We start from the raw sequence: 26,939 nt of genomic DNA on the forward strand, positions 1-26,939 counted from the left end.
GACAGCAACTGCAATAAGTGAAGTTTTATTCAGATGGGACAATGACAAGTTTATCCCCACCTGATCTGCTGCTCAAAGTCACCTCCATTTCCCCGGTCAGTTTCCCAAGTTTCAGGAAACTCATGTAGCTGCAGAACTATTTGGATGTCAATCAGAGAGCCCACCCACTCTGTCCATTGTCTCCTCTTCCTCTTCCAGAGCTGGTTCACTTCCTATAGGGACTGAAAACAAAGTGAGGCGATTGTGAGTGAAGGAGCAGCTTTTATACAAATTGTATCCCATAATATCCACACCAATCTTCAGGCAGTCTGACTATCCTGTGGGTAATCAGGGGGTGGAAATGTCCCTTATGCTGTGTGAGAAGATCCAGCTGAGAGAGCTGTTTACTCGGTGCTTTGTGTTGAACTGTTTGACTGGAGCTGTGTGTTGGATATTGAGTGTGTTTATTGGAAGCATTTCCCTCTGATTTCCAGGCTGAGTTTTGTTGATGGATTATTCCTGAAATTAGATGCAGAGTGTCTGAGGATTCTCGTCAATTTCCAGTTGTTGAGTTCTCTGTGTGTTGGGAGCTGTTTATTATCTTGTGAACTGTGAAGGGTTAGTTCTGTCTCTGTGTTGGGATCCCGACGTTTCCTGCCTTCTCAAATCCCTTGAAGACTTCCCACTGTCTTATCTTTGTGATCGCATTAGAAAAGAGCAAAAAACTCCCAATTATATGGAGCCTTTCATGGTCACCAGTATCCCAAAGTGCTTTACAGCCAATGAAGTCAGTTTTGAAGTGTTGTTGTAGTGCAGGAAATGTCGCACCCAATGTGTGCACAGAATACTCCCACAAACGGCAAAGTTATAATGACCAGACAATCCGTTTTTGATTAGTTTGATGGAGATTTAATTTTGTGATAACCCCCGTCATCTTCAAAATAGTACCATGGAATATTTTACACTCATCTCTGAGAGAGCAGAAAAGGCGTCTGTCGGTTTAACATCATAGTTGAATCCCAGCATCACTGACAGTGCAGCACGCCCTTAATTTTCAAAAAGTGACTGGATGTTTAATATGAGCAGAACTCTAGAAATCTTCATTTATCTTATATAATCGTTCAGGTTTCAGTTAGTAAGCAAACACTGACCTTGAATCACATGAGGAGATATTCAGATAAATTATCACAAATTTGGGCAATGCAGTTGGTCTTAAAGTGGGTCTTAAAGGAGACAGCGATATGGAAAGGCGGTAATGTTTTGGGAGAGAATTCCAGAGATTTGGGCCTCAGCATTTCAAGTCATGGCCACCAATTTGGAGCAATTAAAATGGGAGATGTTGGTGAGGCCAGATCTGAGGGAGTACAGAGGCTCTATAAGGTTTTAGGAATGGAGGAGATGGTAGAGGTAGAGAAGAGAGAAGCTGTAGACAGATTTGCAAACCAGAAAGAGAATTTTAAACTGAGGTATTTTCAGAGTGGAAGCAATTACAGGTTAGTGAGCACAAGTATAATGAGTGAATGGTATGTGGTGTGAGTGAGGATGTGGTTCCATCAGAACCAACCTTTCTGAAGATTCGGCTGTGGGTGATCAGTCAGGGTGAGGCGGCGAAGAAGTGTGAGTGCACCCAGTGTGATGAGAGCTTCAATCATTCATCGAGCCTCATGAGCCACTGACTCATTTATACAGGGGACAGGCTGTTCAAGTATGAGGTAGTTGCACTAGTTCATGCATCCGCTTAACAGACAAGGTACATTAGTTGTATCAGTTCTTGTACTATTGCTAACACAAGTGCAGCTTCACGGAAGAGAACAGATGAAGTGTGCAACCGAGCTTTTGCAAAGTTATCAATGCTTGTGAACCACCAAAGCATTCACACTGGGGAGAAACTGCTCAAATGTGAAATGTGTAACAGGGCCTTTCTGCAGTCAGCAGGCCTCATGAACCATCAACTCATTCACGCAGGGAAGAAAGTATTCGCGTGCAGAGTGTGTGACAAATCATTCTTACAGTCATCGACCCTTCTTGTGCATCAAAATATTCACACGGGGGGAAGCCATTCATGTGCAATGTGTGTATCAAATCATTCACGCATTCATCAACCTTCCACAGGCACCAGCGCATCCACACAGGGGAGAAGCCATTCACATGTGAGGTGTGTAACAAATCATTCTTATCATCATCAAATCTTCGGAGACACCAATGCATTCAAACAGGGGAGAAACCATTTATATGTGATGTATGCAAGAAATCATTCTCATCGTCATCGGATCTCTGTGTACATCAACGCACTCACACAGGGGAGAGACCATTCACGTGCGAGGTGTGTAACAAATCATTCTCACACTCAGGAAATCTCCACACACATCAACGCATTCACACAGGACAGAAGCCGTTCAAATGTGAAGTGTGTGACAAATCATTCCCTGACTCTTCGAGACTTCTGGTTCATCAGAGGATTCAGACAGGGGAGAAACCATTTAAATGTGATGTGTGTGACAAAGCATTTTCACAGTCAGTGAGCCTCCGTGTACACCAACACATCCACACAGGGGAGAAACCATTTAAATGTGATGTGTGCGACAAAGCATTTTCACAGTCAGTGAGCCTCCGAGTACACCAACACATCCACACAGGGGAGAAGCCATTTATGTGTAGCGTATGCAACAAATCATTCTCAAGGTCACGGAACCTTCTGCTCCATCATATGATCCACACAGGGGAGTAACCTTTCAAATGTGAGGCTTGTGTTGAAACATTCCAGAACATGACAAGATGCACACAGTGGAGAAATTTCCAGGATGATGTTTTTAAAATAAGGCTTTCACACAGTCAGCATATCTGGTCCATCAGTGTACTCATATGGAAGGAATTCTATCAGTATAAGTTTTGTAATAAAGCCTTGCACACAGCAACTACCTAGTTAAGTTCATACTAATCTGTCATCAGAGTGAGGTTCTCTACATAAACTCACTACAAGGATAATATTGGTTCAAAGAACAAGAAACAGCTTTCACTCATGTCAAACAACTAGTGATAATAACACTAGTGCTGAGATACTGCTCTCACCAGCTGCTTTCCCTTTGAAGGAAGCTGATGTTTTAAAGTGTAAAATCTCACAGATTCAACAAGAAACAACAGCATGGAAGTCATCAACTTAGCAGACACAGTGTGCCTGATATTTCTTTCTCCAGATTGTTCAAGATCAGATGTACAACTCGCAATGTTGGGGCTTTTCGTAAGTCTCAATTCACTGACTCTGTGGGAATTGTTTGGGAGATTGGAATATCTGACTTTACATTCCTGGCTGCTCGGTAAGCTTTGGAAAAAAACCTCTCACTGCGTTTGAGTCCGAGATTTCAAATGGTTCTGATGTATGCATGTGATCGTTTCCAAGGATGTGTTAAATAGGAATAAGCGACTCGGCAAGATGGTGGCGATTCTGTAGGCTTGCTGTGGACAGCTCTGCCTAACAGGCAAGGCATACTGGTGTTTTTTGCCATCCCTGGCCAACTTATGTGGTGGAATTATTAGTTTAAAACCTTACAGAACACATATTTGTTAATATTTAGGAGTGGGAAGGATGCCAAAGGGAAAAGGAACAAGCAAACAGCAGCAGGGAGGAAACTCCCATACAGCACCTACCACACCAGAAACTGCAGCAGCAGCAGCAGCCTCTCCTGAACACCCCCCTCCCCCCATGGGGACCTGACAGACTCATAGGAATTGGCTGTGGCAATGGAGAGACTTAACTTGAAAGTTGTGGCTGCAATTGAGGAAATCCGTGGAGAGATTCATGTCCAGGTTCAACCTATCGCATCCGTGCTGCAGAAGCAAGAGCAGGAGATCCAGGGCCTTGGGGAGAGGTTGGAGGAGGTGGAGGGTCAAACTAAGGCCTCGGAATCTGCAATGGAGTCCTCATCCAGTCGAATCCAGGTGCTAGAGTGAGAGGTACGGGCCTTGAGAGACCATATCAACGACCTCGAAAATCAGGGTCGGAGGATAAATCTCCGAATTGTTGGGTTCCCTGAAGGTGAGGAAGGTGAGCAACCCATCAGTTTCTTTGAAAACTGGCTGCCGAAGTTTTTGGGCCTTCACATGGAGTACAGCAGGCTTCAGATTGAAAGGGCGGATCAGGTTACAGTGCACAGGTCAGGGCCGGTGCAGCATCACCGCCCTAGTGCACTTCCACTCATATAAGGACAAGCAAAAAGTTATAGGAGCTTCCAGATCCCTGGGGAAAGATCCGCAGGCACTGCTGTACAAGGAGTCAAAATCATGTTTTTCCAAGAAGAGGAAGTCCTTCGATGAAGTTGAAAAGAGGCTGAGGAACCTGGGCATCCAGTACTCCATGAGATACCCTGCAGTACTTTGTTTCAGCCATGAGCTTTCAGTTTATACATTTGACTCGGCGGATAAAGCTAAAAACTTTGTGGATTGGCCTGAAGAATATGGTTAATGTTTGTTCTCTTTTCTATTTTCCCCCATGTTTTCCCTTCCTTTTTTTAAATTCCTTTCTTTCTCCCTAATAATTTCCTTTTTGGAAAGGGGGGAAAAGACTTTGGAATAAGTTGTTGCTATTTTCTTTTGATAACTGGATTTTCTGATGGGAAATGTTGTGGATGTTCTTTGTTGTCTCTCTCCATTTTTTTTGTTTGTTTTGCTTCTCTTTTAGTCACAAGTAGGGGTGTCATGAAGCCAGGGATGGGTAGAGTGCTCATCCTGACATTGTCTTTTGATTTAAGGATCATCTCCTTGTTCTTTTTACTGGCCTAAGGCTGGGGCACAGTCCAGGTTTAAAGGAGCTGTGAAGGAGCGGATGGGTAGGGTGAGTGCCCCCTATGGACAGGTGGGAAGAGTCTTCCATTCAAGGTTCTATAGTTGATTTTCTTTGTAGTTTTTGGTAGTAATAGTTGTTTATAGTTATGATAGAGTAGTTTTTGTATATATAGTTTTTTCAATTCTACGAGTCTTTATTTACTTATGCTTGGCACTTTGTAAGCAGGGTTCTCCCTCCGAGGGGTTCAAGGATGTCTGAAAGGGAATATGGCTAATTGTCTTATTAAATGGTGCACCTGGAACATTAAGGGAAGTCATTCGCCTATTAAAAGGATAAAAGTGCTTTCTAGCCTTAAGAGGGAAAGGTTGATATCGCTTTGTTGCAGGAAACCCATCTTGATGATGGAGAACACCTGAAATTACAACAGGGGGTTATGACCGGGTATTCTTTTCATCCTTTACAACTAAAAGTAGGGGAGTGGTGATACTTATCCAGAAAAATCTTCCGTTCACATTATTACAGCAGGTGAAAGATGAGCAGGGATGGTTTGTGATACTTAAAGCCCTGATACATGGGGCGGAATATGGCATTTTAAAGGTCTACTGTCTTCCAGCGCATCCCCTCAAATCTTTGATTAGTGCTTTCTCTAAGTTGAGTGCTTTTGGAACACGGCACATTATTATAGGGGGATTTTAATTGTCTTTTGGATCCGACAGTGGACAGGATGCCTTGTGGGCCCCCAACTATTTTTTCACAGGCCAAGCAGGTGGTTGACTTATGTGAGGAGTTGGGGCTGGTGGATATTTGGAGATGTCTTCACTCTACCGGCAGGGACTTCACCTTTTTTTCAAACCCACATAAATATCACACGAGGATTGACCTCTTTCTGGCTCCCTCGGCCCTTCTCGATTCAAATATGGGTTGTAAAATTGGGAATATAGCTATCTCTGATCATGCGGCAATATATTTGGAGGTTAAGGCCAGAGTGATGGGCTAGGTTTGCTGCACTGGCATTTGGGCCCCTTTCTCCTTAAGGATTCCAAATTTGTGGAATACCTTTTGAAGGAGTTTCAGGAATTCTTGACTATCAACTCAGGTACGGCCAGTAGTCCGTCCATGCTATAGGAGACTGCTAAGGCCTTTGCTAGGGGATTAGTTATTTCCTATTCGGCTAACTGGAAACGACAGAAGGAGGAACAGCAGCGTCTACTTGAGACGCGATTGAAAGCCACGGAGGCAGCACATTTTGCACGGCCTTCGGTGACTAAGCTACAGCGGATTGCAGCCCTTTGGGCTGCCTTGAATTCAATACTGACACAAACCGCAAAGAAAGAACTGGCTTTTACTAGACAGAGTCGGTTCGAATATGGGTTAGGCCAGCGAAGTATTTAGCGTACCTGACAAGGAAAAAGCGTGCTCCTCAATCAGAGACAGCATTGGGGTCCTTACATATAATGCTAAAATGATTAATGAAGCTTTTCGGAGCTTTTACTCTGAATTGTATCGGTCTGAAGGTTGCGAAGACAGGAGTGCTAAAATGGAGACCTTTTTTAAGAACCTGGACCTCCCAGGGGTAACCTTAGAACAGGCCTCTCTCCTTAATGCCCCCTTGACAGTTCAGGAAATACAGGAGGCAGCTAGGCAACGTCAGCTAGGGAATGCGCCTGACCCTGATGGTCTTCCGGGTGAGTTTTATCAGGAGTTTATAGGGATTCTGTCAGGGCCGATGTTGGAGATGTACAATCACTCCTATATGCATGAACGCCGACCACCATCTTTGAGAGAAGCTAATATTTCCCTAATTCTTAAGAAGGGGAAGGTTCCTGAGGATTATGTCTCATACAGGCCCATCTCTCTATTAAATTCAGATTTCAAGATTCTGCCAAGATCCTGGCACTGAGATTGGAAAGGGTGTTGCCCCATATTATTAAAGGTGACCAGACAGGCTTTATAAGGGGCTGTAGGTCCTCTAATAATATTAGAAGGTTGCTGAATATGGTCCAAGTTTGTCAGCAATGATTGATTCAGGGGTTGATGATTTCCTTAGATGCAGAGAAAGCATTTGACCGGGTGGAATGGCCGTATCTTTTTTATGTCTTAGAACAGTTTGGGTTGGGTGGAGTCTTTGCTAGGTGAGTGGAGGTTTTATATTGCCACTCTCTGGCCGCGGTCATCACCAATGGGGTGAGGTCTGGGAATTTTACAATTGGCAGGGGTAGTCAGCAAGGCTGCCCCCTCTTACCGTTGTTGTTTATGTTGGTGATAGAGCCGCTGGCAGAGGCCATTCACGTAACCACTCTGGAAGTGGGATCGAGAGTACACAAGATTACACTGTACGTGGATGATGTCCTTCTGTTCGGACCTCCGTACCCATTTGATACAATGTATCAATTCATTTGGGGCTATTTCAGGATATAAGATTAACTTTGCAAAATTGGAGGCTATGCCTTTGGGGAACCTTAAGGATGTACCAGAAGTTAAAGGTGGCCCTAAGTTCCCTTTTAAATGATCACAGGCAGGATTCCAATACCTAGGCATTTTTATTACCCCCAGGTTTGATCTGTTATTTCGGACTAATTTTGCTCACTTGCTCGACAATATTAGGCGAGATCTCCAGGGATGGGAGGCTCTTCCAATTTCATGGCTGGGCTTAATATCTCTCATTAAGATGAATGTTCTTCCTCGTTTGCTTTATCCCATGCGTATGCTCCCTATAATGTTTTCCAGGTCAACGCTGCAGCAGCTTATGGGGTGGTTTGGTTCCTTTCTCTGGCATCATGGGCAGCCCCTCATCAAACTTACTAAATTGCACTTGCCTCATGGAGGGGGAGGAGTTGATTTCCCAGACATAAGAAGGTATCAACTGAGTTCCCTGCTGTCCTTTGTCTGTAATTGGGTAGGTAACAATTCAAACTCAATATGGTTGGATATCGAGGCCTCCCAAGCAAAGTGTCCTCTTATTAACCTGTTGTTCATGGATAAGATGAGGACAGTTATGGACCATTGCCGGAACCCCATTGTCATTAGTTCAGTCAAGGCTTGGAGGCCGATGCGTCAGAGTGAGGGTTGTTTATCCAAGACTTCACCACTTACACCTATAGTTGGCATGCCAGGGTTCCGACCAAGGATGATGGACTCAGGATTCAAACTATGGGCAGCAAGAGGAGTTTCTAGTTTGGGAGATTTGTTTGATGGGGAGGTTATGATGTCTTTTGAGCAACTGAGCCGCAAACACAGGTTACCCAGCAGAGACCTTTTCGGTTTTTTGCAGGTTAGAGATTTCATCTAGAAGAAGACTACGCTTCTCACTAAGCCCTGTAAGTCCGATACAGAGAGGTTGTTGCTACATTCCACAAGTACCCTTTTGGTTAGTGCCCTCTATCGTCTGCTGAGTGGCAGGATATTAACTGGTTATGTGAGGTCTGGGAGCAAGAGCTGGGAGTGGAGATCTCTTCTGAAACATGGGAGAATATATGGGAGAATACTCTCAATCTGTAACAGGACATGCGCTACGCAGTTAAAAGTTCTGCACAGGGCTCATCTGGCATCAGACTGTCTGGCAAAGTTTAAAAAAGGGGCATCTTCAGTGTCCCCCAAATGTATAATAAGTGTGGGTACTCTTCTGGACCTGCCACAGGCTCCGTGTTTATTGGAGTGCTTTGGTGGGAGAGATAGGGAGAGTATTGAGGACTGAAGCCAAAGTAGACCCGATATCTCTCCTCTTAGGTCTACCGAATTTACCATCTTTAGACGGGCATGGGAAAAAACTATTTAATATTCTTGCACACTGTGCACGGAAGAATATTCTGATTAAGTGGGTGTCTGAGAACCCGCTGGGCTTGCTGGGATGGCAGAAATTAATTATGGAGCACATTCCCTTGGACTTTTTCACAAACATGGTGCACCACATAACAGACAATTTTTATAAGACATGGCAGTTACTCGAGTTATTTGGATATAGATTTATCAGTTATCTTAACTAGGGCGTTTGTTTAACAAGGATGATTAGATTTGTCAAGTCCTGGGCCCTGGAGGAGGTCTCCCTAGTTAATATGGGTATATATACAATGCTCCCGTTCCTTTGTTTGAGAGCCTTGTGCCGAGCATAGCTGTTCTATATTTTGTGCTTTTTTTGTTTTTTTTTTGCTTTTCTTTCTTCTTTTTGGTGTTGCTTTGCACAGTGTTAGGGTTTGCTTTGTATTATAGAGTAGGTTAGTAGTTAGTAGATAGTAGTTGTAATTTGTGTTTTTTTTTTCTTTTTTGTGATTTGGTATTTGTGATTGATTGCTTTTTTCAATAATTTTATATGTTTGTAAAGGTAAAAAAAATTGCTAATAAATATATTTACAAAAAAAGGAATAAGTGTAGTACAATTCCTAGGTATCTATCGACCTGATCCCAATCACTCCGATTGTTTCTCTCTGCAACTCCCTTCTTGACACTTCGACCAGCCCTAGACTGACCCTCCTCAACATCAGCTCCACTGGAACTAACCTACCCTGATTATATTCTGCCACCAGTCTGCACTCCAACCTGAGCTGCTAAGCCCCAAACCTGAAAACAACCTATTTAATTTACTACACCCAAAATACCCAACCAATTCACCAACTTGACCCAACTGCCACCTCACTCACATACCCGCTTACATCATCAAATCTCGCAACTTGCATCCCCATTTACATGGTCTACCACCTGAGTTAATGATGACATTCCTGATGATGAGCTTATGCCTGAAATGTTGACTCCCCTGCTCCTTGGATGCTGCCTGATCTGCAGTGCTTTTCCAGCGTCATCCTTTCAACTCTTAATGACCCATTCACATATTAACTTTACATTTGCATAGAATGTTTCTATTATGCCAGTTATTACGATAAAATGGGAGTGTGTCCACACCACTGACTCTGTTCACTGCTGTCTGTGTGGATTCCTGCACTGATTCCCCTCACTGCTGTCTGTGTGGATTCCTGCACTGATTCCCCACACTGCTGTCTGTGTGGATTCCTGCACTGACTCTGTTCACTGCTGTCTGTGTGGATTCCTGCACTGATTCCCCTCACTGCTGCTTGTGTGGATTCCTGCACTGATTCCCCTCACTGCTGTCTGTGTGGATTCCTGCACTGACTCTGTTCACTGCTGTCTGTGTGAATTCCTGTACTGATTCCCTTCACTGCTGTCTCTGTGGATTCCAGCACTGATTCCCTTCACTGCTGTCTGTGTGGATTCCAGCACTGATTCCCTTCACTGCTCTCTGTGCGGATTCCTGTACTGATTCCCTTCACTGCTGTCTGTGTGGATTCCTGCACTGATTCCCTTCACTGCTGTCTGTGTGGATTCTTGCACTGATTTCCTTCACTGCTGTCTGTGTGGATTCTTGCACTGATTCTCTTCACTGCTGTCTGTGTGGATTCCTGCACTGATTCCCCTCACTGCTCTCTGTGTGGATTCCTGCACTGATTCCCTTCACTGCTGTCTGTGTGGATTCCTTCACTGATTCCCTTCACTGCTGTCTGTGTGGATTCTTGCACTGATTCTCTTCACTGCTGTCTGTGTGGATTCCTGCACTGATTCTCTTCACTGCTGTCTGTGTGGATTCCTGCACTGATTCCCCTCACTGCTGTCTATGTGGACTCCTGTTCTGAGGGAGTTCCACTGGATGCTGCATTAGAAGGCACCAATTTTTTTTTGGAATAAGCACAAATTAATCCTCCAATTCCTGGCCCATTGCTCCAAGGTCCTGCACTCTCCCGGCCTCAGCTCCCAGCTCCGTCCCACCTCTCCTTAAATCAAATCTCTCTCTCCCCTCTCCTCCCCCAGTTCCTCGCCTGCCAGTTGCAATTAGTGAATTGAGAGACATAGGTAAACAGACTTTTAAACATCCTCAAAAGAGTTTACAATGTCTTGTGAGGACTATTACAGTACAGGCTCTGGATTACCCAAATTATATGCTGTCCAAAAGATCTTAGAGTCACAGAGTCCTCCAGAATGGAGACAGGCCATTGGCCAAACTGGGCCATGCTGACCAAAATGTCTCCAAACAAACCGCATTTCCCTGCACTTGGCCCACATCCTACTAATGTACCCACCCCAACCACCTCCACTGGCAGCTCATTCCATATGTATACCACCCTCTGTGTAAAAACATTTCCCCTCAGGTTCCCTTTTTATCTTTCCTCTCTAACCTCAAACCTTCTAGTCCTTGATTCCCCAAACCTGGGAAAATGACTGAGTGCACTTATCCTATCCATGCCTCTCACGATCTTATACACTTCTATCGGATCCCCCCTCAGTCTCCTACACTCTAAAGAAAAATGTCTGAGCTTGTCGAACCTCTGCCTAGAACTCAGACTGTTGTAGGGTGTAACTGTTTGTCAACCAGTGTTGTCTGTATCAATGATTGGTGTGAGGGAAAAATTGTAAATGTTGTTATCTGCAAAAATCACAAGGCTGAATCATGGGGGGTGGGGGGGGGGGGGCGGGTGTAGGTTAAGCTAGATATGCCTGTACAAACAGTTACAAGCATCTGTTTCCCACTTCTGCAAAAACAAAAAAGACCACAATCAGGAGGTCATAAGGCTCAGTGTGAGGAAAGAATGGAAGGAAATATTGCTTTAGCAAGCAAGGAAGCAGATGGCAGTGAAGGAGGATATGTAACAATAGACCACAGAGGGATGTGGTGAAACGGCCAAGCAGGACATACATTTTGTCACGAGCAAAGCCGGATGAGGCCAGAGATAAAAACCAGGTTTAGAGTAGTGGGAGGTGTAAACAGAGGAGGAGCAATGGGAGGAGGGAAAGAGAAATGAATTGCATAAAATGTTGTGTACTCGTTAAACTCGGTGTGCCTACCTGTTAGACACCCTCTTGAAAGAGTGTAATAAATGATACTGCTGCTTCAGATCTTGTCTCGGACTGAAATTATTGATGTGAGTGAGCTTAGTTTCTCAGAACTGGGGTCCGTCCGGGATATTCTTCCATCGCCGGGGGGAGTGGCTGGCCCTGGATACTGGGAAGATGCGTCCCGTTCCCGATTGAGGAGCGGTCTTGTGCCCCAGTTTGGTCCGCTCCCTTGGGCAACTGGTACGAATCCCACAAGAGAGACATCTGAATCAAACAGTGAAAGGATGTCAATAGAAAATACGACAAAAAGGGGCCAGGCAACTCTGTGCACAGACCAAGGTAAGATAATTGACTTTTAAGTACTGCCTTGGTGGCCGGGATTGAGTTTTAGTAGTTAATAAGGGACTAATGAAGGAACTCAGTATGGGCTGTGCTGAGGGTAAGGAAAAAGCCTCCAGGAAAACAAAAGAAAAAGGCAATGGAAATGGAGGCGGGGTCCCTGACAACATCCCTCCAGAAAGTCCATTGGGCAGAATGTTGTGGAATTGGAAAAATAATACTTGTAAAGGGAAAAAGATAGGAAAAAGATGCTTTGTATGGACTAAGGAATCCATTCTTCGTTCCGCCGTCTTCTGGCCAAAGTACGGGTCGGACGAAGACTGGGTTTGTAAATATTTGAATTTTATATGTCAACGGAAAACAGCCTTACAGTCAGGAGGAGTCAGATTATGCTTCGTATCGGAAGGGCTAGTAGCTGAAGGGCTACTGAGGGTACACTTTGTAACTAAATCATGGGCAGACATCCAGAAAAAAATTCAAAAGATAGAGGGGTGAAGTGAGGAGCACTGAGAGGTGTTGTTGTGGTGGGAAGCCCAGAAAGTGTCTGTGAGATACGGTGTGTGTGTGTGAGACAGAGAGAGAGAGAAAAGAGCTGTACAGCTAATGGAAAGTTTAACCCTTTGTGATTCGGTTTGAATGCACATTTGTTTGTTGGTGATTGAATGTTTGTGCTTTGTTTCCTGGAGCTTGAGATCCAGGACTGTTTTGAATCTGATTTCTATTATGAAAATTTAACATGATTTCTTTTAAGGTTAAGGATTTTACAGTGATTATGAAAGAAAATGTTAACTCCTGTTCTTTTTACAGGTCATAACTGCCTTTCTATCTGTTTCTGACTAATCTCTTTTATCCTTACATAAAAGCAATTTATGGAGGACACTTGAAGTTTCAGTTCAACATTAGCTTGTAATTTTTAAAATCCTATGGTTAATACCTGTGACCTTGGATTTGGCCATTATTCATGCATTAGAAGTTTTTTTTAACTTGAATAGACAAATCCTTTTAAGGCAGCTCTGGTTATTTCACGACTTAGAGCACTGCAGTTGAGCAATGATTGCCAGGACTAGAGTCATGGAGTCATAGAGATGTACAGCATGGAAACAGACCCTTTGGTCCAACCTGTCCATGCCGACCAGATATCCCAAGCCCTCTAGTCCCACTTGCCAGCACCCGGCCCATATCCCTCCAAATCCTTCCTATTCATATACCCATCCAAATGCCTCTTAAATGTTGCAATTCTACCAGCCTCCACCACATCCTCTGGCAGCTCATTCCATACACGTACCACCCTCTGTGTGAAAACGTTGCCCTTTAGGTCTCTTTTATATCTTTCCCCTCTCACCCTAAACCAATGCCCTCTCGTTCTGGACTCCCTGACCCCAGGGAAAAGACTTTGTCTATATATCCTATCTATGCCCCTCATAATTTTGTAAACCTTTGTAAGGTCACCCCTCAGCCTCCAATGCTCCAGGAAAAACAGCCCCAGCCTGTTCAGCCTCTCCCTGTAGCTCAGATCCTCCAACCCTGGCAACATCCTTGTAAATCTCATCTGAACCCTTTCAAGTTTCACGTAATTTTTCTGATATGAAGGAGACCAGAATTGCATGCAATATTCCAACAGTGGCCTAACCAATATCCTGTACAGCCATAACATGACCTCCCAACTCCTGTACTCAATACTCTTACCAATAAAGGAAAGCATACCAAATGCCTTCTTCACTATCCTATCTACCTGCGACTCCACTTTCAAGGAGCTATGAACCTGCACTCCAAGGTCTCTTTGTTCAGCAACACTCCCTAGGACCTGACCATTAAGTGTATAAGTCCTGCAAAGATTTGATTTCCCAAAATGCAGCACCTCGCAATTATCTGAATTAAACTCCATCTGCCACTTCTCAGCCCACTGGCCCATCTGGTCCCGATCCTGTTGTAATCTGAGGTAACCCTCTTCGCTGTCCACTACACCTCCAATTTTGGTGTCATCTGCAAACTTACTAACTGTACCTCTTATGCTCGCATCCAAATCATTTATGTAAATGACAAAAAGTAGAGGACCCAGCACCGATTCTTGTGGCACTCCACTGGTCACAGGCCTCCAGTCTGAAAAACAACCCTCCACCACCACCCTCTGTCTTCTACCTTTGAGCCAGTTCTGTATCTACTTGAGAAAACTCATTTTGGATTTAAATTCAGGGACTAAAACTGGGTAATTATAGTCGATTTCATTTTAAATATTAAATACTGAATAAATGAATTTATAACATATAAATATATATTTACAAGTAAGGTTCCAAAATGTTTAGTTAGAAACAGGCTTTAAAGTAGACAAGCATAAATTCTCCCCGTGTCTCCCTGGGTGCTCCGGTTTCCTCCCACAGTCCAAAAATGTGGAGGTTAGGTGAATTGGCCATGCTAACTTGCCCGTAGTGTTAGGTGCAGGGGTAAATGTAGGGGAATGGGTCTGGGTGGGTGTGCTTCGGCGGGTCGATGTGGACTTGTTGGGCCGAAGGGCCTGTTTCCACACTGTAAGTGATCTAATCTAAATTGATGAATTGGCATTTGAAGTTATAGGAAGCAAGAAATATTGCAATATTTCTTCAAAAAAAATTTTCAAGGTCTAAAGAAAGTATTAGGTGATGAGGAATGGCCATTCGGTGGCAAAAAAGCTGTTCAATTGGTTAAATCGGGTCAACAATTGATCTGGCAACGTAACATAAGAAGTAGAAACAAAAGGCAAAAATAATGATAGCCATGGTTGATGAGGTAATAAAGGAAAGGACAAAACTAAAAGGAGAAAGAAACCGGAATGGTGGTGGGCAGCATGTTGAACATAAAGGGAGGAGAAGAGATCGGGGAGAAGATGTTAAGGGGTCTGGTGGACAGGAACAAGGATCGAACTGGAAATTCCCACTGTGGAAAGACAGGTCACTTTAAGAGAGAGTGTCCAGATCTGAAAAAGGAAGTAAAGGCAGTACTGTTTATGAACCTTGATGAAAAATAGGGGTGTCAGAGGTTCCTGCCCCCGGGGACCCACCAGGAACCCTTGATAAATTTAAAGGTGGGACTTTATAAAGAGGACATAGTTTTCCTAGTCGATACAGGGGGCAGCAAGGTCATCCTTAAATTTTAAGCCCAAGGGAGCGGGAACGAAAGAGTTAATTGGATTATGGTGACAGTTTTGTGATGAGAGGCATGAAGAATTAGTTATGCGCTCATGACAAGATACGACCACCAAATTGGGGACTGAATTAATTGCAAATGGTGCTATGAAATCTGTTGAGGTTCTCAAAAATGAATGTGCTCGAGCAAAACAATTACAGAAACAGAATGAGAAGTCACAAGTGACTGGTAAACAAACAGAACTGCGCAATTACAGTTTTAAAAATGTTTTAGTCACTTGTTGCGTTTCCACCCAGAATTACAGATAATGATTTTTATACCAATATAATATATAATTAATAATTAATATTTATAATAAATCGATTGTGCTAGCCTGAATCAAGATTAATTGGCAGGATCCCTTCACACATTCCTAGTGACCTGTCATATTGATTCATGATTAATTTAAAACATGAATGCATTAATTCACTGTTAATTAAAGAATGGAAAGCTACATTACTGGCTGATGAGGTAACTAAAGAAGAATCCCTGAATCCACAGGAAGCGGTGGTTTATTCCTTAATACCTACTGTCCAGGTCCTCGGGAAGCTCCTATCTCTGGCCACTGCCAATCCCAGAAACTAAAGATTTGTTCTTAATGAAGTATATACTGGGCTTGACCTCCTGTTTGTCTTTCCTCAAGAAACAGGGTTGATTGGCACAGACTCCGTCCCTTGAATTCACTGTTCATTTGATTCGACCGGGAGATTGGGTCTTAGTAAAATCATGGACAGAGGCTAAATTGCAGTCAGACTGGGAAGGGCCGTACCAGGCTCTTTTGACCACTGAAACAGTGATAAGAATGGTGGGGAAAGGCTGGACTCACTACACTCAGATCAAAGGGCCAGTGGAATCTCCAGTTGAGGAAGAAATCTGGACAGCCGAATCAATGCAAGAACCACTGAAACTCAGGCTAGAGACTTTGAGAAACCGATCATACAGTGGCGATGCGAGCATGGGATTATTTCTGTGGGATTGTATATTAAGTCTGTCGGTGCTTCAGCACGATTTTTAGAATGCTGGGGATGCTTAGAGTTGTGATACTAGCTCTCTTAGTATTGGGATTTTGTCAAACATTATTTTCATATGTGTTATTAATGGTTCCTGAGTCTGATAATCCACAAGTAATAGACACCGATGCATGCAGCTTAGTAAATTGTGGGGATGCAGATAATCAAAGACAGTACCACAGCTCAGAGATACATCTTAAGTCCTACGGGGATTGCCTTGGAGATGGTAGTTGGTATAATGGTCTTGTCTCAGTACACTGGGTCCCCTTCCGACCAGCTCTCGATTGTCCCGATAAAAAGTGTAACCCAATATACCTAACGATAAAGAAAACCACATGGCACAAAGCAACTCTTGGGGGGGGGGGGGGGGGTGGTGAGGCACCTATCAGATACAATTAAATGAAACATTTGGAATAGGAGTGAACATTTGGGATCTCCCGATCATTTATGCTTGATACAAAGTGGTGCTGCTCAAGATGTAACCTCTGACAGGCTGGTGACCTCTTCCATGGAGACAGAAATCAGTACATGCTCTGTTTGCCTCAAATACAGAAAGTATCTTGGCCAAAGTGAGATTGACAAATATATTATGTCCAGGATTCTTACTATGTTATTGGCTAGGAACACACCTAAAATGATCAGGTAATTTGGTATTAGAGAAAATGCAAATTTATTGAGTTGTAAGTATGCAAACATTAAAACAATAGAAAAAAGTATAAAACACAACTTTAAAACAACCAAAGTAACAAAGCACAGGATAGGAAATGAATCTTGGAAGGGTGTAAGGTGAACATATCACACTACTATTATGTTGAGTATGATGCAGCTGAGTCATACGGCACTGTAACAGTCTTATCTATCCAACAAGTTTCCCAAACTAAACTAGTCCCATTTGCTTGTGCCCAGCCCATATCCTTTAAACCTTTCCTATTTATGTACCTGTTCAAATGTCTTTTAAATGTAACTTTTCTTGCATCTACTACTTCCTCTGGCAGTCCACATACAAACCACCCTCTGTGTGAAAATGTTGCGCCTCAGGTCCCTTTTAATTCTTTCTCCAGTTTTGAAAATTATGCCATCTAGCTTTGAACTCCCTTAGACTAGGGAAAAGACCTTCGCTATTCACCTTATCTGTGCCCCTTACGTCTATAAGGTCAACCTTCAACCTTTCATGATCCCAGTGAAGAACATTTCACTTTATTTAACTCTTCATTTAAACTCTCTAGTTCCAGTCCTTGTCATTGTTTTCTGCACCTTCTCCAATTTATTAATAGCCTTATAGCAGGTCAACCTGTTTAAAGTAGTGCAAAAGTGACCAAACCAACATCCGGTGCAGCGTGATGTCCTGTACTCAATGGGAACTCAGGTCTGCAGAACCTCAGCAAGAGGAAGCAATGCCCAGTGTTATTATCACTAATGAATATTAATACAGAGACCAAGTAGTGTTCCGGGGATTTGGGTTTCAATCCCACCATGACAGACAATAGAATTTGAATTCAATAAAAGTTGGAATTAAGAGTCTAATGATGTCAATTTCTGAAAAAGCCTATATTGTTCATCTGTCCTTACTTGGCCTAGCTTACATGTGACTCTAGACCCACAGAAAGTGATTGATTGACTGTTAACCATGCTCTGGACAATTAGGGTTGGCCTGTCCTGGCCAGCAACACCCATATCCTTTAAATGAGTAAAAAATACTACTGCACCAGAAGAGCAAGAGACTGAGCTTGTATTCTCTTTAGATTAGAATATTAAGAGATAATATAATTTAAGTGTTTAAGATGATTACACAAATTGATAGAGTAGGTGGAGAGAAATTACTCCTCTTGTGGGAGAGTCCAGAACAAGGTGCAAAGCATTAAAATTAGAACAATTAAAACTAGTTCGGGGTGATGTCAGCAAATACTTCTTGACAAAAATGGAAGTGGAAATCTGGAACGCTCTCCTTACAAAAATTTGTTGAGGCTGAGGATCAACTGCAAACTTCAAAACTGAGATTGATAGATTTATTTTAGCCAAGGGTATTAAAGATTATAAGAGAAAAGGCAGGTAGGTTGAGTTAAAAAACTGAAATTACTCTCAATCTCTCTCTCCACTTCCATTTTCTATATCAATTGGTCAGCGTCATCTTCTTCAAACTTTAGCTGAGCTTCTGATCCCCTACCTTCTCCTTAACAAAGGTCACTTAATACTTCAATGCAACATCACTCATTTCATCTCACTAGTCCATCTGCTGTTGAAATCCTGCTCCAGGCTGTTGTTTCTTCTACACAAGACCATTCCAGTGTTCTCCTGTCTAACTTCTCATCTGTCCCCTTCCATACACTTCAGCTCAGGTAAAACTCAGCGCTTTCAATGTAACTCTCAATGGATATGATCAAATATTTGAAAAAAGCAGAAGTGTTCCCTTTAATCTTCTTCAATATTTTGAAGGTTCTTAAGGCTAGATTTTTGCTGTCAAGGTGGGTAGCTCAAGTGGGAAATTTCCCAACTCAATAAACCAATCTTAGTAGACCAGCAAGATTTAAGATCAGTTGTGCCAAATGGCCTGTGTTTGTGCTGTAGATACTTTGTAACTTTGTAAACAGTTCCTACTTTGTAAAGGTGTGTACACTTTTGATCTTAATACCTGCCAGTGCCATGAATGAGCATCATAACTTTGCGAGTGACCGGAAGATGTGTACAATTCTGGTCTCCTTTCTAGCGGAAAGATGTTGTGAAACTTGAAAGGGTTGAGAAAAGATTTACAAAGTTGTTGCCAGGGTTGGAGGATTTGAGCCACAGGGAGAGGCTGAATAGGCTGAGGCGGTTTTCCCTGGAGTGTCGGAGGCTGAGGGGTGACCTTATAGAGGTTTATAAGATCATGAGAGGCATGGATAGGATAAATAGACAAAGTCTTTTCCCTGAGGTGGGCGAATCCAGAACTAGAGGGCATAGGTTTATGGTGAGAGAGAGAGCCATAAAAGGGATGCAAGGTGCAACTTTTTCATGCAGAGGGTGGTACGTGTATGGAATGAGCTGTCAGAGGAAGTGATGGAGGCTGGAATAATTGTAGCATTTAAAAGGCATCTGGATGGGTATATAAATAGGAAGGGTTGAGAGGGATATGGTCCAAGTACTGGCAAATGGGACTAGATTAGGTTAGGATATCTGGTTGGCATAGGCGAATTGGACCGAAGGGTCTGTTTCCGTGCTGTATACCTCTATGAGTCTATGACTGTATAATTATTCATTAGACAAATGGAGGTATGAAGAAAGTCATATCTATTAAATTGAAGGAAAATCTTTTGTTGATATCCTTGTTTTTTCCTTTTCTTTTGCATTTGAGAAAGACATGGAGAGTTGGGAAAATCTAAAATCTAGCCAGGAAAATGCTAGAAATTCATGCAGAGCAGCATGTGAAGTCAACCAACTAGCATTTGGTGGTAGAGTTTATTGAATCGTCTTTCAATATTATACCTGTAAAATTAGAACCTTGTATATCTTTGAATACCATATTGTGGTAACTAATCTTAAACTTAATTGCCAGTTTTAAATAGAAGCCTAAGCCTGAAACAGTTCTTGACCTTGCCTTCTCCTCAACCAGTCTGTTATGAAACCAAATTAACAGATGTGTGGCTAAAACGACATAACAAAAAAAATGGTCGTGACAGGCTCCATTGCCATGAAAATCATAGTAGCAGTAAAAATCAAGAAACAGACCTCAGACTGTTTGGCCTGCAAACGAATTCAAATGTCACTTTTTCAAAAAATTGTTGCAGCTTAAAGAACAGCTAGCAGCTAGAAAACCCATACAGCTGAGCAGCTATTATGAAGAGTAAAGAAAATTCTAAACAGCAAACTCTTGCACAGAAACCATCAAAAACAATTGTATATCTGAGGAAAAGCCTTTTAAAATCTGTAACAGGGAGAATTTTTTTTTGGCAGCAAGAGCATTAAAAACCCACAAGCAGCGTGGGAGACAAAACCAGAGCAAGCAACCATGAAAAGGCAGCTAGTTACCAAATACCCAAATAGGGTTCAATGCCTTCCAGGAAAGAAAATAAATGGTTTCATTTCCAACTGAAAACTAGGCTGGAAACCAGAGTTGAGACTTCCAATAACGATTTAACAATTTCTACATGTTGTACTCAATTACAAAGATAGCTAAAACAAGTCAAGAAAATCCTTCAGAAACAAGCTTAATACCATGTGAATGAAGTACTTTGGAATAAAAATCTTTTATTAGATTTAAAGTTTCAGAAACCTGTCAAGTCGGTTAATGTTTTTTATTATTTCAATGTTTTCTCAATTTCTTTCAGTAAAAGTCAACAAATTGGAGATAAAGAATTTGAGTGTGAATCTGTTCATGTGGCTACCAATTTGGCACAAAAATAATCAAATGCAGAAGAAAGTTCACCATGAACAATATCATGACAGTCACCTTTGATAGTCAAACTTTCATTACATATTATTGATCGGAACTACTTTTGAGAAAGTTACTAACCATATATTTTTTAGAGCTACATCAGCCATTTTGGAAAATAAAAATCTCATTTAATTCCATATTAGTAAAGGAAAACTGAACTTTACATTGAAAATAGCATTTAGGACAGTAGAAACATTCACAGTTCAGCTTTAGTACAACAATAACAATCTTCATAACAATGTTAATTGACTAACAATACAACAAGTCAACAAAATGAGTGTTCTATAAGGACATCAACATTCTGACAATAATCATCAGATTAGGAACATAATTAGAGTTAGGAGGTTGAGGGGTGACTTTTTAGAGGCTTATAAAATCATGAGGAGCATAGATAAGGTGAATCACAAGGGCCATTTCAAAATAAGGGGGCATATTTTTAAGGTGAGAGGAGAAAGACACATGGGGCAATTTGTGTTACACAGAGTGGTTCATGTACGGAATGAATTGCCAGAGAAAGTGATGGATGCAGATACAATTACAACATTTAAGACATTTGGATAAATTCATGAATAGGAGAGGTTTGGATGGATGTGGGCCAAATTCAGGCAGGTAAGATGACTTTAGTATGGGAACATTGTCAGCATGGACCAGATGGACTGAAGGGTCTGTTTCATGCTCTTTGACTCTGTGACTGACTCACAAACCTATCACTCCTGTGCTCACTGAGCTGCATTAGTTCCCAGTTCCTCAAAGCCTCAAATTTAAAATTCACAAGCTCAAGCACAAATTGTTCCATAGCCTAGCACCTTTCAATCTCTGCCACCTCTCAGCCTCCAACATGTCCACAAGATGCAGTGCAGGAATTGCTGCAGGAAGTTTTCTGCTGTTATATGTCACTGATACACACTTCAAGTCTCACTGCAGTACTGGAGCGTGCAGACAAAAGCACTTTTTAAAGAGGACTTTGTTGACTTGCAAAGACTTTTGGGTTTTTCACATGCTTTACTGAAATTTGATATCATTGGTGACATAGGAGAGGTTTGAGACAGATATACTTTTAAACAACAGCTCCTCTGTGTAAGCACCGGAGGGTAAAAAATACAAACAGCTCTCAGTGCAACAGAAGCAGGTGACCCAGCACCAAGTCCATGTGGAGACATCGGTATATGATGTGAGAGAGGTGGTGTGTGAAGACTTTATTATGGAACTCACTAACAGGGTTTCTTTGCTGTGACTGTGGTTGGACCAGGAGACACGCTGGGTGGATGAAAACTTCATTACACGCCTGATACCTGAAATGGTTTCTTCTAAGTGTGGCTTTGCTAATGTTTCAGGAGGTCAACGTTGGGGGAAAGCCATGTCATGAATACAACAGCCAAAAAATGTCTGCTCCATGTGAATCCTATGGTTTTCCAGGAGGATGGAGATATTATAAATGCTTTACCAACATCTTACACTTTAATGGTCACTCCCATGTGAATGCAACAATTATTATTTACTATTCAAAGCCCTTGTTACACACCTCACACTTGAACAGATTCTGCTATGTGTGTATCCATTGGTGCCTCAGGAGATCGGCAGATTGGGTGAAAGCTTTCTCACAAACATTGCACTTGAAAGGTTTCTCCCCTGTATGAACCCTTTGGTGTCTTAAGAGGCTTGATAATTGTGTGAAGGCTTTGTCACGTATCTCACATGTGAATGGCTTCTCACCTGTGTGAATATGTTGGTGTACCCGGAGGTTCATTAAACACAAGAATGATTTGTCACACATCTCATACATAAATGGCTTCTCCATGCTTTGGTGGGCATGGAGGTTTGATAATCGCGAGAATGATCTGTTGCATGCTGGACAGGTGAAGACTTTCTCCCCTGTGTGACTCTGTTGATGTGTGCGGACATTTGATGACCGCAAGAAGCATTTATCGCATTCCTCACATTTGAAGGGTTTCCCCCTTGTGTGAATTCTCTGATGCATCAGCAGTTCAGAAGATTGAGCTAAAGACATCTCACAAACCTCACACCTGAAGGGTTTCTCTCCTATGTGGAAGCTCTGATGCATCAGAAGCCGAGTAAAAGCTTTATCGCAAATGTCACACTTGAAGGGTTTCTCCCCTGTGTGGACTGCCTGATGTTGTAGAAGGCTCATTAACGGTGCAAAGGCTTTGTCACACACCTCACATGGGAATGGCCTCTCCCCTGTGTGAATGCGTTGATGTACACGAAGGTTCATTCGGTATGAGAATGGTATGTTGCATACTTTGCATGTGAATGGTTTCTCCCCCATGTGAATGCGTTGGTGATCATGGAGGTTACATGACCAGGAAAAAGACTTGTCACAAACTTTACACGTAAATGGTTTCTCCCCAATGTGAACACGTTGGTGATTGCGAAAGATCGATGACCGGGAAAAAGATTTGTCACAAACTTCACATGAGAAGGGCTTCTCCCCAGTGTGAGTACGCTGATGATTGCAAAGGGTTGATGAGTGTGCGAATAATTTGTCGCAAACCTCACACATGAATGGCTTCTGCCTATTGCTCTGGTGTGTGTCGAGATTCAATGACTGTGGTACATCGTGGTCACACATCTTAGACTTTGAATAGTTTATCGTTCCTGTGGCTGGATAATGGACACAAAATGTGTGTCAAGACATCTTACAAGCATGTGGAATTCTCCTCACACTTGAACATCCTCTCCCCTGTAGGAGTGAGTCTGTGGTTCATGAGGCTCGATGAATGATTGAAGCTCTCACCACTTTTAGAGCCCACACACTTCTTGCCAGCTTCACCCTGACTGATCACCCACAGTTGAACCTTCAGAAAGGTTAGTTCTGATGGAAAGCTCCATACCACTGACCAGTTTCAGATCTGATAATATGTCAAAAGCTCCTCTGACTCAACCAGTTTCACCATGATGATTTCACTGCTCAACTTTGCTGTATTGAATGAGGCAGTGAAGAGACTAGATGTGTTCCCAGAGTTGTGTAGTTGTTCCTTGGATGGTGGTCAGGATCTATCTGTGTTATATTTCCTCTCTGTACTCTCTGGTATAGTACAGTGCAACCCTTCTGTAAAACAGGAAAAGGAAACATGATTTCCGCCAATTCTTTCTTCTCCTTTGCTGAAGGGGCTCAGTGACAGACTGTTCCACAGTGAGTGCAAGTCTGCTTTTCCACTGTGCGGGTGGATCAGACATAAGACCTTCCTATTTTCTGTCATACACCACCCTGTGATAATGACCAGGAACAAACACTTTCTTTCCTCCACCTAGACCCCATCTTCTCAGGCATAGTGAAGGCAATGAAAACTACAGTATGGAGGAGTATAAATCAGCCTTTCAATTCATTATGAGACTGTGTCATGCTGGTGACGAACAGTTCTAACCTTAGAGTTTCCATTTAAAATGAAAAATGATCAGGAAAAATGTTAATTCATTTACTATTTTGAGTTTTCCCCCCTTTGTTTTCAAAACTAATTTAAAGAAAAATAAAATAAATGGGAAGTGCAAGAAGTTGAAGTGTCGCTGATTGAAGGGATTTAGATTTATCTCAGGGATTTCGATACACTGCACTCACTCAGGTCGCACATCATAAATTTAGGGATCAGCTACAGCACTGGCAAAGCTTTCAAATCTAAACCTATGGTAAAGGTCAAGGCATTCAGGGAAAGCCTTTAAAGAAGGCGTTCAAAGATATTTCAATAAAACTACCACTCCCTCCCAAGTGATGAACGATTACTTTATCATCACTAAGGAAGTAGGTGAAGGACAGATCCCAAAGCTGGGTGTTCATGAGGCAGCTGATTTACGATGGAGCTAAATTAACAATCCAGGGATTGACAGTACAAAGCTAATCATGAAGGTTACAGAGAAACAGGTCATTCAATTTGCTCCATGCTGGTGTTTATGTTTCACATGAGCCTCCTCTTAACCCTCTTCATCTCACCCTATCAGCAGATCCTTCTGTTGCTTCCTCTGCTTATTTATGTTCCCTGTAAAGGCACCTCTGGTGTTCATTTCAATCACTCATGTTGTGAATGTGAATTACTGGCATACAATCAAAATAAAATCATGAAAATTTGCTGACAAATCCAAATATTATTCTCTGGGAAGGGAACCTGTCACAACTGCCTGGTCTTATCCACATGTGACTCTAGTCCCACGTAACATGATTGACTCTACTGACATGGCCAAGCAAACTATAAATAAACAATTACTATAAAGTCTAATAATAAAAGGAAAAGCAGAGAGATCTAGATAATCCTGACACTGTGTCAGAGTTAGCTGAAGATGATTTTAGCCCAGTGAAATTTGTAAAGTTTCTCTAAGTTCTCAGGACACGTCCCTCGTGAGGAGAGCTACCCACATACTGGTCAGGTAGCAGTAATACACACTGAATTATATCAATCTGGGATAATCCCCGATTCCACTGTTACCATCCCTGGGAATGTCCCATTCCATTGGTGGGTGAGAAGTCTTCAATATTTACTCCATGGATTGTGAGTGCTTCAAATCAAACAAGTTCAAGGAAAACTACCACTCCCTCCCAAGTGATGAACGATTACTTTATCATCACTAAGGAAGTAGGTGAAGGACAGATCCCAAAGCTGGGTGTTCATGAGGTGCAGAGAGCAATGAGAAGCAGCAATGACGTATTCCACCACAATTCACTCTAGTGAAGCAAACTTGACCATCTCTTCAGTAATGAGACAGGACAAGCAATAGTCGGGAACGCTTTTGAGTCCAGTGATCATAATTCTATTTGTTTTAAAATAGTTTTGTAAAATGATAAGCCTTCCATAAAATTAAAGTTTTTAACTGGAGTAAGGCAAATTTTAGTGGTATGAGACAAGAACTTTCAAAAGTTGATTGGAGGAGACTGCTCACAAATAAAGGGATGTCTGATACATAGGAGGCTTTCAAATATGCGACAAGAGTCCAGGGTCATCATGTTCCTGTTAAAGTGAAGGTTGGTAGGATTCGAGAACAATAGATGAATAAAAATATTGAGTCAAGAATAAAAGAGAATCATAGATTTAGACAACTGGGTTCAAATGAATCTCTTGACAGTGAAGAGGCATTTTTATGAGGGAGGTCAACAAGGCAAAGAGAGGATATGAGATAGCATTGGTAAATCAGATTAAGGATAATCCAAAAATATTCTACAGGTACATTAAGAGCAAGAGAGCAACCAGAGAGAAAGTAGGGCCCCTTAAATATCAAATAGTTTATTTTTGTGTTGTATCACAGAGATGGAAGAGAAATTAATATTTCACCACGGTTTTTACTGGAGGTCTTAGAAAATAAAATAGTGGATAAATCTCAGGACCTGACCCAATGTATTCCAGGACGTTGTGGGAAGTTAGGAAGGAAATTGTGTCACTCCTTTGCAGAAACATTTGTATCATCTATAACTATGGGTGAGGTGCTGGATGATTGGAGAGTGGCTAATGTGTTACCTTTGTTTAAGAAGTGATGTAAGGAGTAACCTGGGAACTATAGCCTTATGAATCTGACTTATGTGGTGGATAGGTTGTTGGAGGTGTTTCAGGGAGATAGGATTTATATGGATTTGGAGAGACAAGGAATGATTAGGGATCATCAGTATTGTTCTGTGCGAGGGAGATCGTGTCTCACCAACTTGATTGCGTTTTTTTGAGAAAGTAACTAATAAGATTGATGAAGGCGGACTGATAAGACATTGTTTACTTGGACTTTAGTAAAGCCTTTGATAAGGTTCCACGTGGTAGACTAATTAGTAAAGTTAGATCACATGGGGTTCAGGGTGACCATGCCAATTAGATACAAAATTGGCCTCATGGCAGGAGACAGGGAGAGATGGTGGAGACCTGTCACTAGCGGTGTTCCATAGGGATTGGTGCCGCGTCTACTTTTGTTTGTCATTTATACAAATGATGAGAATATAGAAGAAATGGTAAGTGAGTTTGCGATGATAACAAAATTAGTTGCATAGCGGACAGTAACAAAGATTATATAGCATTACAAAGAATCAATGGGCAGAAGAGTGTCAGATGGAGTTTAATTCGGATAAATGTGAGAAATTGCATTTTGGTAAAACAAAGGCAGGATGTATACAATTCAAAGTACAGCCTTGGATAATTTGCAGAACAGAAAGCGTGAAGAGTTTAGGTGTGTAATTCTTTGAAGTTTGCATCACACATAGATAAATGGTTAACGATGTGTTTAGCATGCTTGCCTTCATCGCTCAGACCTTTGATTATAGGGGTTGGGATGTCATGTTGAGGTTGTAGAGGACATTGGTGAGGCCTCTTTTGGAGTACTTCTCCAGTACTGGTCACCCTGTTATAGGAAGGAGAAGGTTCAGAAGAGATTTACCAGGATGTTGCTGAGAATGGAGCATTTGAATTATGAGGATAGGATGGGATTTTTTCCTATTGAAGTGATA

The 26,939-nt window shown here is 42.1% G+C and overlaps 1 pseudogene; it reads left to right on the plus strand.

Moving 5' to 3' along the window:
* The first annotated feature begins 257 nt into the window (after positions 1-257).
* The window catches only part of LOC140455670 (uncharacterized), a 72,967-nt pseudogene continuing 46,285 nt past the window's right edge, over positions 258-26,939 (plus strand).

This window comes from Chiloscyllium punctatum, chromosome 30, assembly GCF_047496795.1.
Source record: "Chiloscyllium punctatum isolate Juve2018m chromosome 30, sChiPun1.3, whole genome shotgun sequence".
Lineage (NCBI taxonomy): Eukaryota > Metazoa > Chordata > Chondrichthyes > Orectolobiformes > Hemiscylliidae > Chiloscyllium > Chiloscyllium punctatum.